Source organism: Bufo gargarizans, chromosome 4 (assembly GCF_014858855.1).
Source record: "Bufo gargarizans isolate SCDJY-AF-19 chromosome 4, ASM1485885v1, whole genome shotgun sequence".
Taxonomy (NCBI): domain Eukaryota; kingdom Metazoa; phylum Chordata; class Amphibia; order Anura; family Bufonidae; genus Bufo; species Bufo gargarizans.
Genome location: NC_058083.1, coordinates 214,897,651 through 214,908,015, shown reverse-complemented (window position 1 = coordinate 214,908,015; position 10,365 = coordinate 214,897,651).

Sequence of the window (10,365 nt, the reverse complement as noted above, 5' to 3'; positions counted from 1 at the left end):
ACATTATCAGCGGCAGGATGTAGGTGGTGAGGACATTTTTCCTGCCTAGCCAGGTTAGGAAAGGAGAGCTGCTCTTAGAGAGAATAGAGGTGACTTTGGAGAGTAGCGGGGGGGAATTAAGACTAAACAACAACTTGGGGTCCATCGGGATCGTCACCCCCAAATATTTTATTGCTTGTGTAGGCCACTTGAATGGTGTGAGGGCTTTGACCTTAGTACGCAGGACAGCTGGGAGGGAAACGCCAAGGGCCTCCGACTTATCGAAATTTATCTTAAAATTTGAGATAACCCCAAAAGTTTCGAAAATCTGAATAACCTCCAGCAAAGCCTCTTCAGGATTTGACAACAGGAGCAGTAAATCTGCCTAGTTTCACTCCTTTGATCGTGGGGGATTGGCGGAACTTAAGAAGAAGCGTCTGTAGGGTGAGTACAAACAAGGTGGGGGATAATGGGCATCCTTGACGAGTACCGTTTCTAATTTGGAAGGCGTTCGATAGGGTGCCGTTGACTAGTACTCTCGCAGATGGTGCAGAGTATAGAGTATAGATAGCTCTGATGAGGCCTTCAGGGAAGCCAAAGGCTTGTAGTACTTTCTCCATATAGGCCCAGCTAACCCTATCGATCGCCTTCTCCGCATCTGTGCCCAGGAGTACAAGAGGGGACTTAGATTTGATGGCGTGGGTGATCGCATGTATGACTCTACTGATATTATGCCTACCCTCTCTACCTGCAACGAAACCTACCTGTTCTTCACCCACAAGCCCAGGGAGCAACCCTGACATCCTGCTGTTAAGCAGTTTAGCCCACCACTTCAAATCGGTGTTCAGCAGTGAAATCGGCCTGTAACTTCCACATTCTTCCTTATCCTTCCCTTCTTTATGGATAATCGTTATGTGCGCTTCCTAGGCTTGTGGGGTCAGAGAGCCACCTGTAAGGAGGAGATTGCATGCCGTGACAAAATGTGGGACTAAAATATCTTTATACTTTTTGTAATATGAGCTTGGAAAACCGTCAGGTCCGGGACTCCTGCCTGAAGGGATAGACATTAGAACCTTTTCTACCTCTTCCGCTGTAAACGGTTGAAGCAGCTGATGTATATCGACCTCAGAAATTCTTGGGATGTTAATAGAGCTAAGGAACTCCGAGGTGCGTGTCTCGATTTGCTGGCTGGTTAGGGGTATTGGGAGGTTATACAGATTTGAATAAAAGGAGCAAAACTCCTGAGCTATCGCTGGAGTATTAATAAGTCGGGGGCCTGAGGCTGATTTGATGGCTTGAATAAAGGATTTATTTCTTTGGTTCTTAATAAGGTTGGAGACTAACTTAGAACCCCTATTCCCATGAAGGTATTGTTTGAAGCGCAATACGAACATTCAAAAAGTCAGTGACCTTATACCTCAAGCACTTAAGCAGAACCTCAATGTTAATAAGACCTCCCTGAGATCAGATGTCACCTCAGACCCCAAAGTAAATGACCCCCTCAATCAGACCTCAGATAAGAGCCCCATGCCTCTCATCATCCCCATTATCAACCATGATGCCTCTCATCATCACCATTATCATCCATGATGCCTCTCATCATCCATGATGCCTCTCATATCCCCCATTATGATTCTCATCACCTCATTGCCTCAGATCAGCCCCAAGTTTCATAAAATAAAAAAGCACTTACCTCTCCGGCTCCTGGATGCCGCTGCTCCTCACCACCCGCGCTCTGTGTTCCTCCTGCTGTCGGCTGTGCTGTGAACTGGCGTGCACAGAGTGACGTCACAGAGCGCCTCACACTGTGCACAGCCCTGCACAGCCTACAACCGAGGACCAGGAAGCGGTGAGTACAGAGCCTTCACCGCTTCCTGGTCTTCACCCTCCTACCTATTTGTGCTACGGGCAAAGAAAATGCTATCGCACTGTACATGTGAGCCCGCACCTGGAAGAGCCAATATCAGGGGGCTAAAGAGCCGCATGTGGCTCTAGAGCCACAGGTTGCTGACCACTGTCCTAGGTGATGTAGCACTGGGAGAGTCACTTATAGAGAGTGATTTGGGGGTCCTTGTGGATGGTAGATTAAATTACAGCATACAATGTCAATCAGATGCTTTTAAGGCCACCAGGATATTGTCATGCATTAAACGAGGCATGGACTCGCGGGGCAGGGATGTAATATTACCACTTTACAAAGCGCTGATGTGGCCTCATCTGGAATATGCAGTTCAGTTCTGGACACCAGTACATAGAAAGGACGCACTGCAGCTGGGAAAAGTACAGAGGTACTTTTCCAGTTATGAAGAAAGATTTAAAAAACATAATTTATTTAGTCTTGAGAAGAGACGTCTAATGGGGGACATGATTAACCTATACAAATATATAAATGGGCTATACAAAAAATACGGTGAAAAGCTGTTTCATGTAAAATGCACTCAAAAGACAAGGGGGGGTCTTTTGAAGCGTCAAAGCTTCTTTACTGTGAGGACTGTGAATCTGTGGAATAGACTTCCTCAGGACGTGGTCACAGAAGGAACAGTAGACCGTTTCAAAAAGGGTTTAGACAAATTCTTAAAAGTAAAAAACATTAATGCTTATGAAAACGAGTAGAAATCTGAGTCTCAATTCCTTTTGGGATTCGCATCCACCCCCATCCCTTGGTTGAACTGCAGCACGCCAGACCTGCAGAGTATTGCGAAGTGAGGCCACAGTTATGGGCAATCGAGGGTTACTCACTTTTTGGAGGAGAACCCTGGGCAGGCATGCGGCAGTGAAGGAGAGGCTGACACAAGTTCCTCTGGGGCACACTCTGTATGTAGGGACCAGGCCTGATGGTGGATGAGGTGCCCTGGATGCTGCAGGTGTTTTGAGTGCCTGGGGCAAGGTCCCTTTAAGGATCGTGACACCAGTGCCTGTAACAGTGGCACACCGGTTTCCAGTAGCAATAAGTGAGGTACGCAGATGGTATGGTGAACCAAACGTTGCTTTACTGGTAACAGTCCAACTTTGCACATTCAGATAGTAATGCAGTCCCTTATATCAATACTCCACAAGCAGGCTTATGATAACAATGGCAGGTAATAATCTTGCAAGATACTCGGAGGGTAAATAATCAATGCTTCTTAGACCAGTCTGCACTATTTCACAGCTATCCTGGCTGGCTGTATCCCAAGGCCCGTATGCCTAAATGCTGGCTTTTATCCTTGGAAATTAGTCTTCCTCCCGTATTGACCCTTGCTCTACCTTGTAGTTCCTCTGCCCATCAGCTTACTTATCTGAGCTGGTTGCACTGGCACTGCTTGGCTTGAAGGTAGCTGCCGGTTGTTCCCAGGAGGACCATCCCTACTACTGGGGTTACTTCTTCTGTGCTAGCTGGATTCAAGATCTCCAGGCAGGCTGTACTTTTCCACTAGCCTCCTGGTGGCAACTAGAAGACTGGACTATCTAGCTGCATGTCAGGAGCAGGCCCTCAGCATATCTCTGGCTGGTGCCTTCTCACTTCTGTCCTCACAGACTCCTGACTACAGACCCAACCCTCCCTGTCTGGGCCTCAACATTTATACTAAGGGCTCTCTATCTCCCTCTAGTGTCTAGGATGCCTAACTACACCCCAATAGGCCTGCTATGCATGTCACAGGGGAAACTACACATGTAAAAGCACATAGAAAATACATGAAAATGCATGGATAAACATTATGCCACTGTCCCTTAGGAGTAGGAGTAACACGTGACCCAATTGACCCTTGTGTAGTGCCCACCCCTACCTAGTGGGACACTACATACCCCCATGCTATGACGTTGCCCGTCCTTGGCGCAACATAAAAGGGGGTCTGCCCAGCTGGATACTGCACCTGAAAGAGAAAAAGAGTGCAAAGCAGGAAAATAGATCTACATTTGCAAAATACATATATATCAGGCAGTTCCACTGGCTTAGGTACAAGTTCGGTGAAAAGGGGCATCGTTCTCCTCTCTCAGGATAATGTAAGGGAACAGGGGGCGCTGACCTAGTGCAGCGTATCAATAATACCAGGATAGTCCATAGAAAATGCAGAACAAATGTAAGTTTTTGGAGGCTCAAGGTATATAAATGAGTCCGTACCCAGGTTTCCTGTTTTTATAGATAGCTAGTGCAAGTGATAAATACTGGAGGATTGCCAAGATAGTATAGCAGAGAAGCATCTCAGAGGCCCACATATGTTAGAGTCATCTCTGGGCACATTTCCTTAAAGTAGCAAAATCTCAGAGGCCACATACATTAGAGTCATCTCTGGGTGCATTTCCTTGAAGTAAAAGTTACATATACAGTTGCAAGAAAAAGTATGTGAACCCTTTGGAATGATATTGATTTCTGCACTAATTGGTCATAACATGTGATTTGATATTCATCTAAGTCACGACAATCACAGTCTGCTTAAACTAATAACACACAAATAATTAAATGTTACCATGTTTTTATTGAATACACCATGTAAACATTCACAGTGCAGGTGGAAAAAGAATGCGAACCCTTGGATTTAATAACTGGTTGAACCTCCTTTGGCAGCAATAACTTCAACCAAACGTTTCCTGTAGTTGCAGATCAGACGTGCACAACGGTCAGGAGTAATTCTTGACCATTCCTCTTTACAGAACTGTTTCAGTTCAGCTATTTTCCTGGGATGTCTGGTGTGAATTGCTTTCTTGAGGTCATGCCACAGCATCTCAATCGGTTTGAGGTCAGGACTCTGACTGGGCCACTCCAGAAGGCGTATTTTCTTCTGTTTTAAGCCATTCTGTTGTTGATTTTCTTCTATGCTTTGGGTCGTTGTCCTGTTGCAACACTCATCTTCTGTTAAGCTTCAGCTGGTGGACAGATGGCCTTAAGTTCTCCTGCAAAATGTCTTGATAAACTTGGGAATGAATTTTTCCTTCGATGATAGCAATCCGTCCAGGCCCTGACGCAGCAAAGCAGCCCCAAACCATGATGCCCCGACCACCATACTTCACAGTTGGGATGAGGTTTTGATGTTGGTGTGCTGTGCCTCTTTTTCTCCACACATAGTGTTGTGTGTTTCTTCCAAACAACTCAACTTTGGTTTCATCTGTCCACAGAATATTTTTCCAGTACTGCTGTGGAACATCCAGGTCCTCTTCTGCAAACTGTAAACGTGCAGCAATGTTTTTTTTTGGCAGCAGTGGCTTCCTCTGTGGTATCCTCCCATGAAATCCATCATTGTTTAGTGTTTTACATATTGTAGATTCGCTAACAGGGAAGTTAGCATATGCCAGAGACTTTTGTAAGTCTTTAGCTGACACTCTAGGATTCTTCTTCACCTCATTGAGCAGTCTGTGCTGTGCTCTTGCAGTCATCTTTACAGGACGGCCTCTCCTAGGGAGAGTAGCAGCAGTGCTGAACTTTCTCCATTTATAGACAATTTGTCTTACCGTGGACTGATGAACAGCAAGGCTTTTGGAGATACTTTTATAACCCTTTCCAGCTTTACGCAAGTCAACAATTCTTAATCATAGGTCTTCTGAGAGCTCTTTTGTGCGAGGCATCATTCACATCAGGCAATGCTTATTGTGAAAAGCAAACCCAGAACTGGTGTGTGTTTTTTATAGTGCAGGGCAGCTGTAACCAACACCTCCAATCTCATCTCATTGATTGGACTCCAGTTGGCTGACACCTCACTCCAATTAGCTCTTGGAGATGTCATTAGTCTAGGGGTTCACATACTTTTTCCACCTGCACTGTGAATGTTTACATGGTGTGTTCAATAAAAACATGGTAACATTTAATTCTTTGTGTGTTATTAGTTTAAGCAGACTGTGATTGTCTATTGTTCTGACTTAGATGAACATCAAATCACATTTTATGACCAATTTGTGCAGAAATCCATATCATTCCAAAGGGTTCACATACTTTTTCTTGCAACTGTAAAAGTCACAGCACATAAAAGATGTCCACATTATTTTAAATGGCATACAAAACAAGTGCTGCAATGTCCCTTGATCAACCTAAAAAGGGGGGGGGGGGAGGGTTAAGGTGCAAATCAAAAACAGGCACAACTTGGTTTTAAGTTCTGAAAGCAGGCAGGGAATCCTGTTAACAATATGGCCTTAATGCATTTGGTATTTTCAGTGGAAAAGGGTTAAATCCTCTTTAATAGGGTCCCTTGGCAAAAGAAAATCACACAATGGCCTAGCAGGCCTACTCACAGGGGTATATCAAATCCACTTGGTACAACAGTGGCACTCCCTGGTTCCATTTGTGAATTAGGCCTGTATTGAGAGTCAACAGGCGCATGGGCCCACAAAACAGTATTGGGGGGTAATTGCAGCATGAAGGGACCCCTAATTGGTATTGGCCCCATAGGCCTAGGGGTAATTACGGTCGGTGGCCGCATCGGCCCAGGCATGATAATCGTAGGCTGCTCCATTGGTCTGGATACCGCCGCTGCAAGCGGTGCTGTAGGTTCAGGGATGACTGACTCTACACGGCGGTGTCCCGTATAGGAGAGTTTCCTTGGGGGCCCCACCGCAGTTGCAGACACTATAGGTGGCCAGCTGGCAGGGACAGGTACCCTTACCTCAGACCCAGAGACGTCTGAGTCCTTAAGTCTACTTTCCTCCTTCTTAGGCGGGGACTGGATCCTGGCGGTAGCAAGCTGGCGTAGGCCTCGTAGCTGTAGCTCCAGTCGGACGATCTGATCATCCAGGCTCTCGGGCTCAGCGTCGCTGTCCTCCGATGTCGCCGCCGCCACAGGTGGAGAAGTTGGTGCATCCTGCGCAACCGCTGCATGTTCATGTGATGCGTCTGCTCTTTTCCCTTTGCGGATATTATCCAGGGCAGCATGGATTCGCTCTAGGTTTTCAAAGTCCCGAATAGTTTTCTCTCAGCGAGGCAGCTCAGGGGAAGGAAACGGGCTCACCCATTTTTCCACCACTGTTGGTTGCCAGAAGACGTTCGGGCCAACGAAGGAGCCTCGCTTCTGAAAGGTATTATGTGCCGGTTCTGGAGAGAGCCCAGGTTTGCGCTCGCTGCCAGTATAGTCCTCATCTTCTTCCCAGTACTCCGGTTTCTTTTTAGGACGGGTCACAGCGGTGGCGTAGGGGCCTCACAGGCCCTTGGCAGGGGTAAATTCTACCTCCTCGCCCTCGCGGAGGTTGTGCATGTGTTCCGGGAGGAAGTTCCGCTTGACGGACCTCCGATTAACATAGAGATCCCTGCCGGTAGTATAATCCTTTATGAAGCCGAAGCCTCTGTCTTTATCAAAGGCCACTACCAACCCCATTTTCCTTTCCAGGCGGGGTTGGTTGTCAGTGTGGCGTTCGTGCACGGTCTTTGCCAGTTCCTCAAAGTAAATTTTGGTCCTGGTCGTCCTCTTTATCGCGGCCTCCCGTATCTCTGCCATCAACGTCGACCATTTAAACAAGGGCTGGTAAAAGTCCTTCCATGAGCCGTAGTGGGGCTCAGGCTGCATCCTCTGTGGCAGGCAGGTGGTTCTCTCCGGTCCCGGAGAGTAGGCCGGTGGAGCATCCTCACGCTCCTCAGTAGCGGTATTCATTTTAGATCCAGTGGGTGCTGACAGCAGTTCAAAGTAGTCCTCACTCGCCAACATGCTCGATCCTTCTCTGGAGAGCGACAGGGCGGCACCCAATATTTTGCCTGCGACCTCCCAATGCTCCGGGAGGCCGCCCCCCGGGTACTCCAACATGGGGGAGGCGGAGTCTTTTTCAGCAGACATGTAAATTTCCAGACAGGGTGGTGGCATTTGTGCATTTGCCTCAAGTGTGAATAAACACTGAAGTTTTGCGTTAAGAACTTGTTTTTTGCCTCCGTACTGCGTTCGCTTACCCTATCTACCAGAGCAAAACCCCACAATTGGTGGAGGATGCGTGCAAGCGCAGTGAGGCAGGCGTGATTGCCAAAGTATTGTTTTTCATTTGTGCTCCGGGCATGGTTGTATGTCTTGCATTAAACCCGCTAAATTTCAACCTGTGACCCTCGACAAAATGGAGGCCAATAATGAAGGCTCTTGTGGAGGCTAACCAGCAGCAGCAAGAAACCAGCCTGCAACAACGGGAGGCTAACAGGCAGCAGCAAGAAACGAAACAAACCAGCTGCTCTTACAACAAGGGATGGCCATACAGACGGCAGGAACAAGAAGGTGCCCACAAGGGAGAAGCTACCCCGAGACCAGTGAGCTGAGGTCGTCGCTCTGTTCCTGGCATCCGATTCTCTGATTTTTTTAAAATTTAATGATGATTCTTCACTATGGGAGCGGTTTCTAATATTCCATAGGAAATGTGTGGGAAGAGAATATAAGAGAAATTGAAGACAGTATATTTGTTTGATGTGCCTGCATTCCACCTGCCTTTGTGAGTATATCAGCACAGAATGTGAGCCGTACTTATCTGCAGTACTTTACTATTGGTGCGGTTTTTGATGTGCCACAGGAGTTGGAGGTATATATACAATTGGAAGGTTCTGCTTTATGAGGTTACTTCGCTAAATATCAAGAAATCGTGCGGTCCCACAGAAAGGCATACGGATACTGTGAATTGAGCCCACTTCGCATTTGGGACCTGGAGCTGCAAGGTTTTGTGGCAACGTATTGGTTCTTCCAAATTATTCACCCCGGAATCTCTAAACCACCAGGTGGAAGTGGGAGACACTCAAGCGGAGGCGCTGCTGGACTCAGGGAGCCTGGTGACCCTAGAAAGAGCTACCCTAGTGTGGTCCACTGAGTATACTGTCCGGAAAGTCGGGGTGATGTGCATCCATGGAGACTTAAAAGACTACCCTACCGCGCTGGTGTCTTTAACCACGGTAGCCGGCAGGTGGACCCACGAGGTGACAATCGCCACAAATCTACACTACGAACTCATAATAGGGAGAGACTTTCCGGGCTTCCCTATGGCCGGTTGTGAGAGTTACTGATATCCGTGAGGCAGGGGTAAATCCAGGAGATTGGCCTTGTTCAGGAGGAAGGCCAGAACCCTGGGAACCTGAGGCCGAAGGGTGGAAGAGGGGGGAGACGACCCCGCTGTGTGTAATGGTGGGACACGTGGAGGACTTGCCACCGCATCCTGAGTTGGCAGACCTCAACGACTCCGGGGAAAATTTTGGTACAGCACAACCTCGGGACCCAACCCTATCCCGAGCCTGGGGAATGTGCTAGTAATTGATGGTAAACCACAACAACCTGGGGCCGAGTCGATGTTTCCCCGTTTTGTGGTTCATCAGAAAATGCTATATTGGGTAAACCAGCTGCAGGGTGAACATATTGAACAGTTGTTGGTGCCCCAGGTTTATCGCAAGCTCGTTTTAGAGTTAGCCCACCAACATGTTCTCGGGGGTCATCTGGGAATGCAGAAAACACAGGACCGGATATTACAACGGTCTTACAGGCCCAGTATGTTTAGAGAGGTGGACGAATTTTGCAAGTCTTGTCCGACCTGCCAAACAACTAGCCCCCAGCACCTTTTCTGCAGTGCCTTAGTACCTCTCCCGATTATCAAGGTACCGTTTGAGCGAATCGCTATGGACCTCATAGGCCCAGTACCGAAGTCCGCTAGAGGACACTAACACTTCTTGGTCATCCTAGATTACGCCACTCGGTATCTGGAGGCGGTGCCACTGCAACATACATCGGCCAAACTTATAGCTAAAGAGTTAATGGAGATGTTTTCCCGAGTAGGGCTACCTAAAGACGTTCTGACTGACCAGTGGACCCCTTTTATGTCCAAGGTCATGAGGGAACTCTGTAAGTTGCTGCACATGAAACAGCTACGGACGTCCGTTTATCATCTGCAAACTGATGGCCTGGTAGAAAGGTTTAACCAAACATTAAAAAACATGTTAAAAAGAGTGTTGTCTAAGGATGGGAAGGACTGGGACCTCCTTCTGACCTATCTTATGTTCACAGTGCTAGAGGTGCCCCAGGCCTCTACTGGGTTCTCGCCCTTCGAACTGCTATATGGCAGACATCCTCGTGGTTTGTTGGACATAGCCAAAGAGGCGTGGGAGCAACAACCCACCCCGTACAAAAGTATTATTGAATACGTCACCCAGATGCAGGAACATATGGAAATAGTGTTGCCTCTTGTAGGAGAGCAGATGGAGGCAGCTCAGCGAACGCAAAGTCGGGTCTATAATCGGCAGGCTCGGGTCCGGATCTTTAACCCAGGAGAACGAATTTTGGTTCTGGTACCGAGGGCAGGGACCCTACAAAGTAATCAAAAAAGTTGGAGAGGTAAACTACAAGGTACACCAGCCAGGGCGGCAAAAACCGGAGCAGGTATACCATGTGAATTTACTCAAACCTTGGAGAAATAGGGAGACCGGTACTGACGACAGCCCGCGGCTGAGTTTTCTAGTTGAAGAGGTTCCGGCCCCTT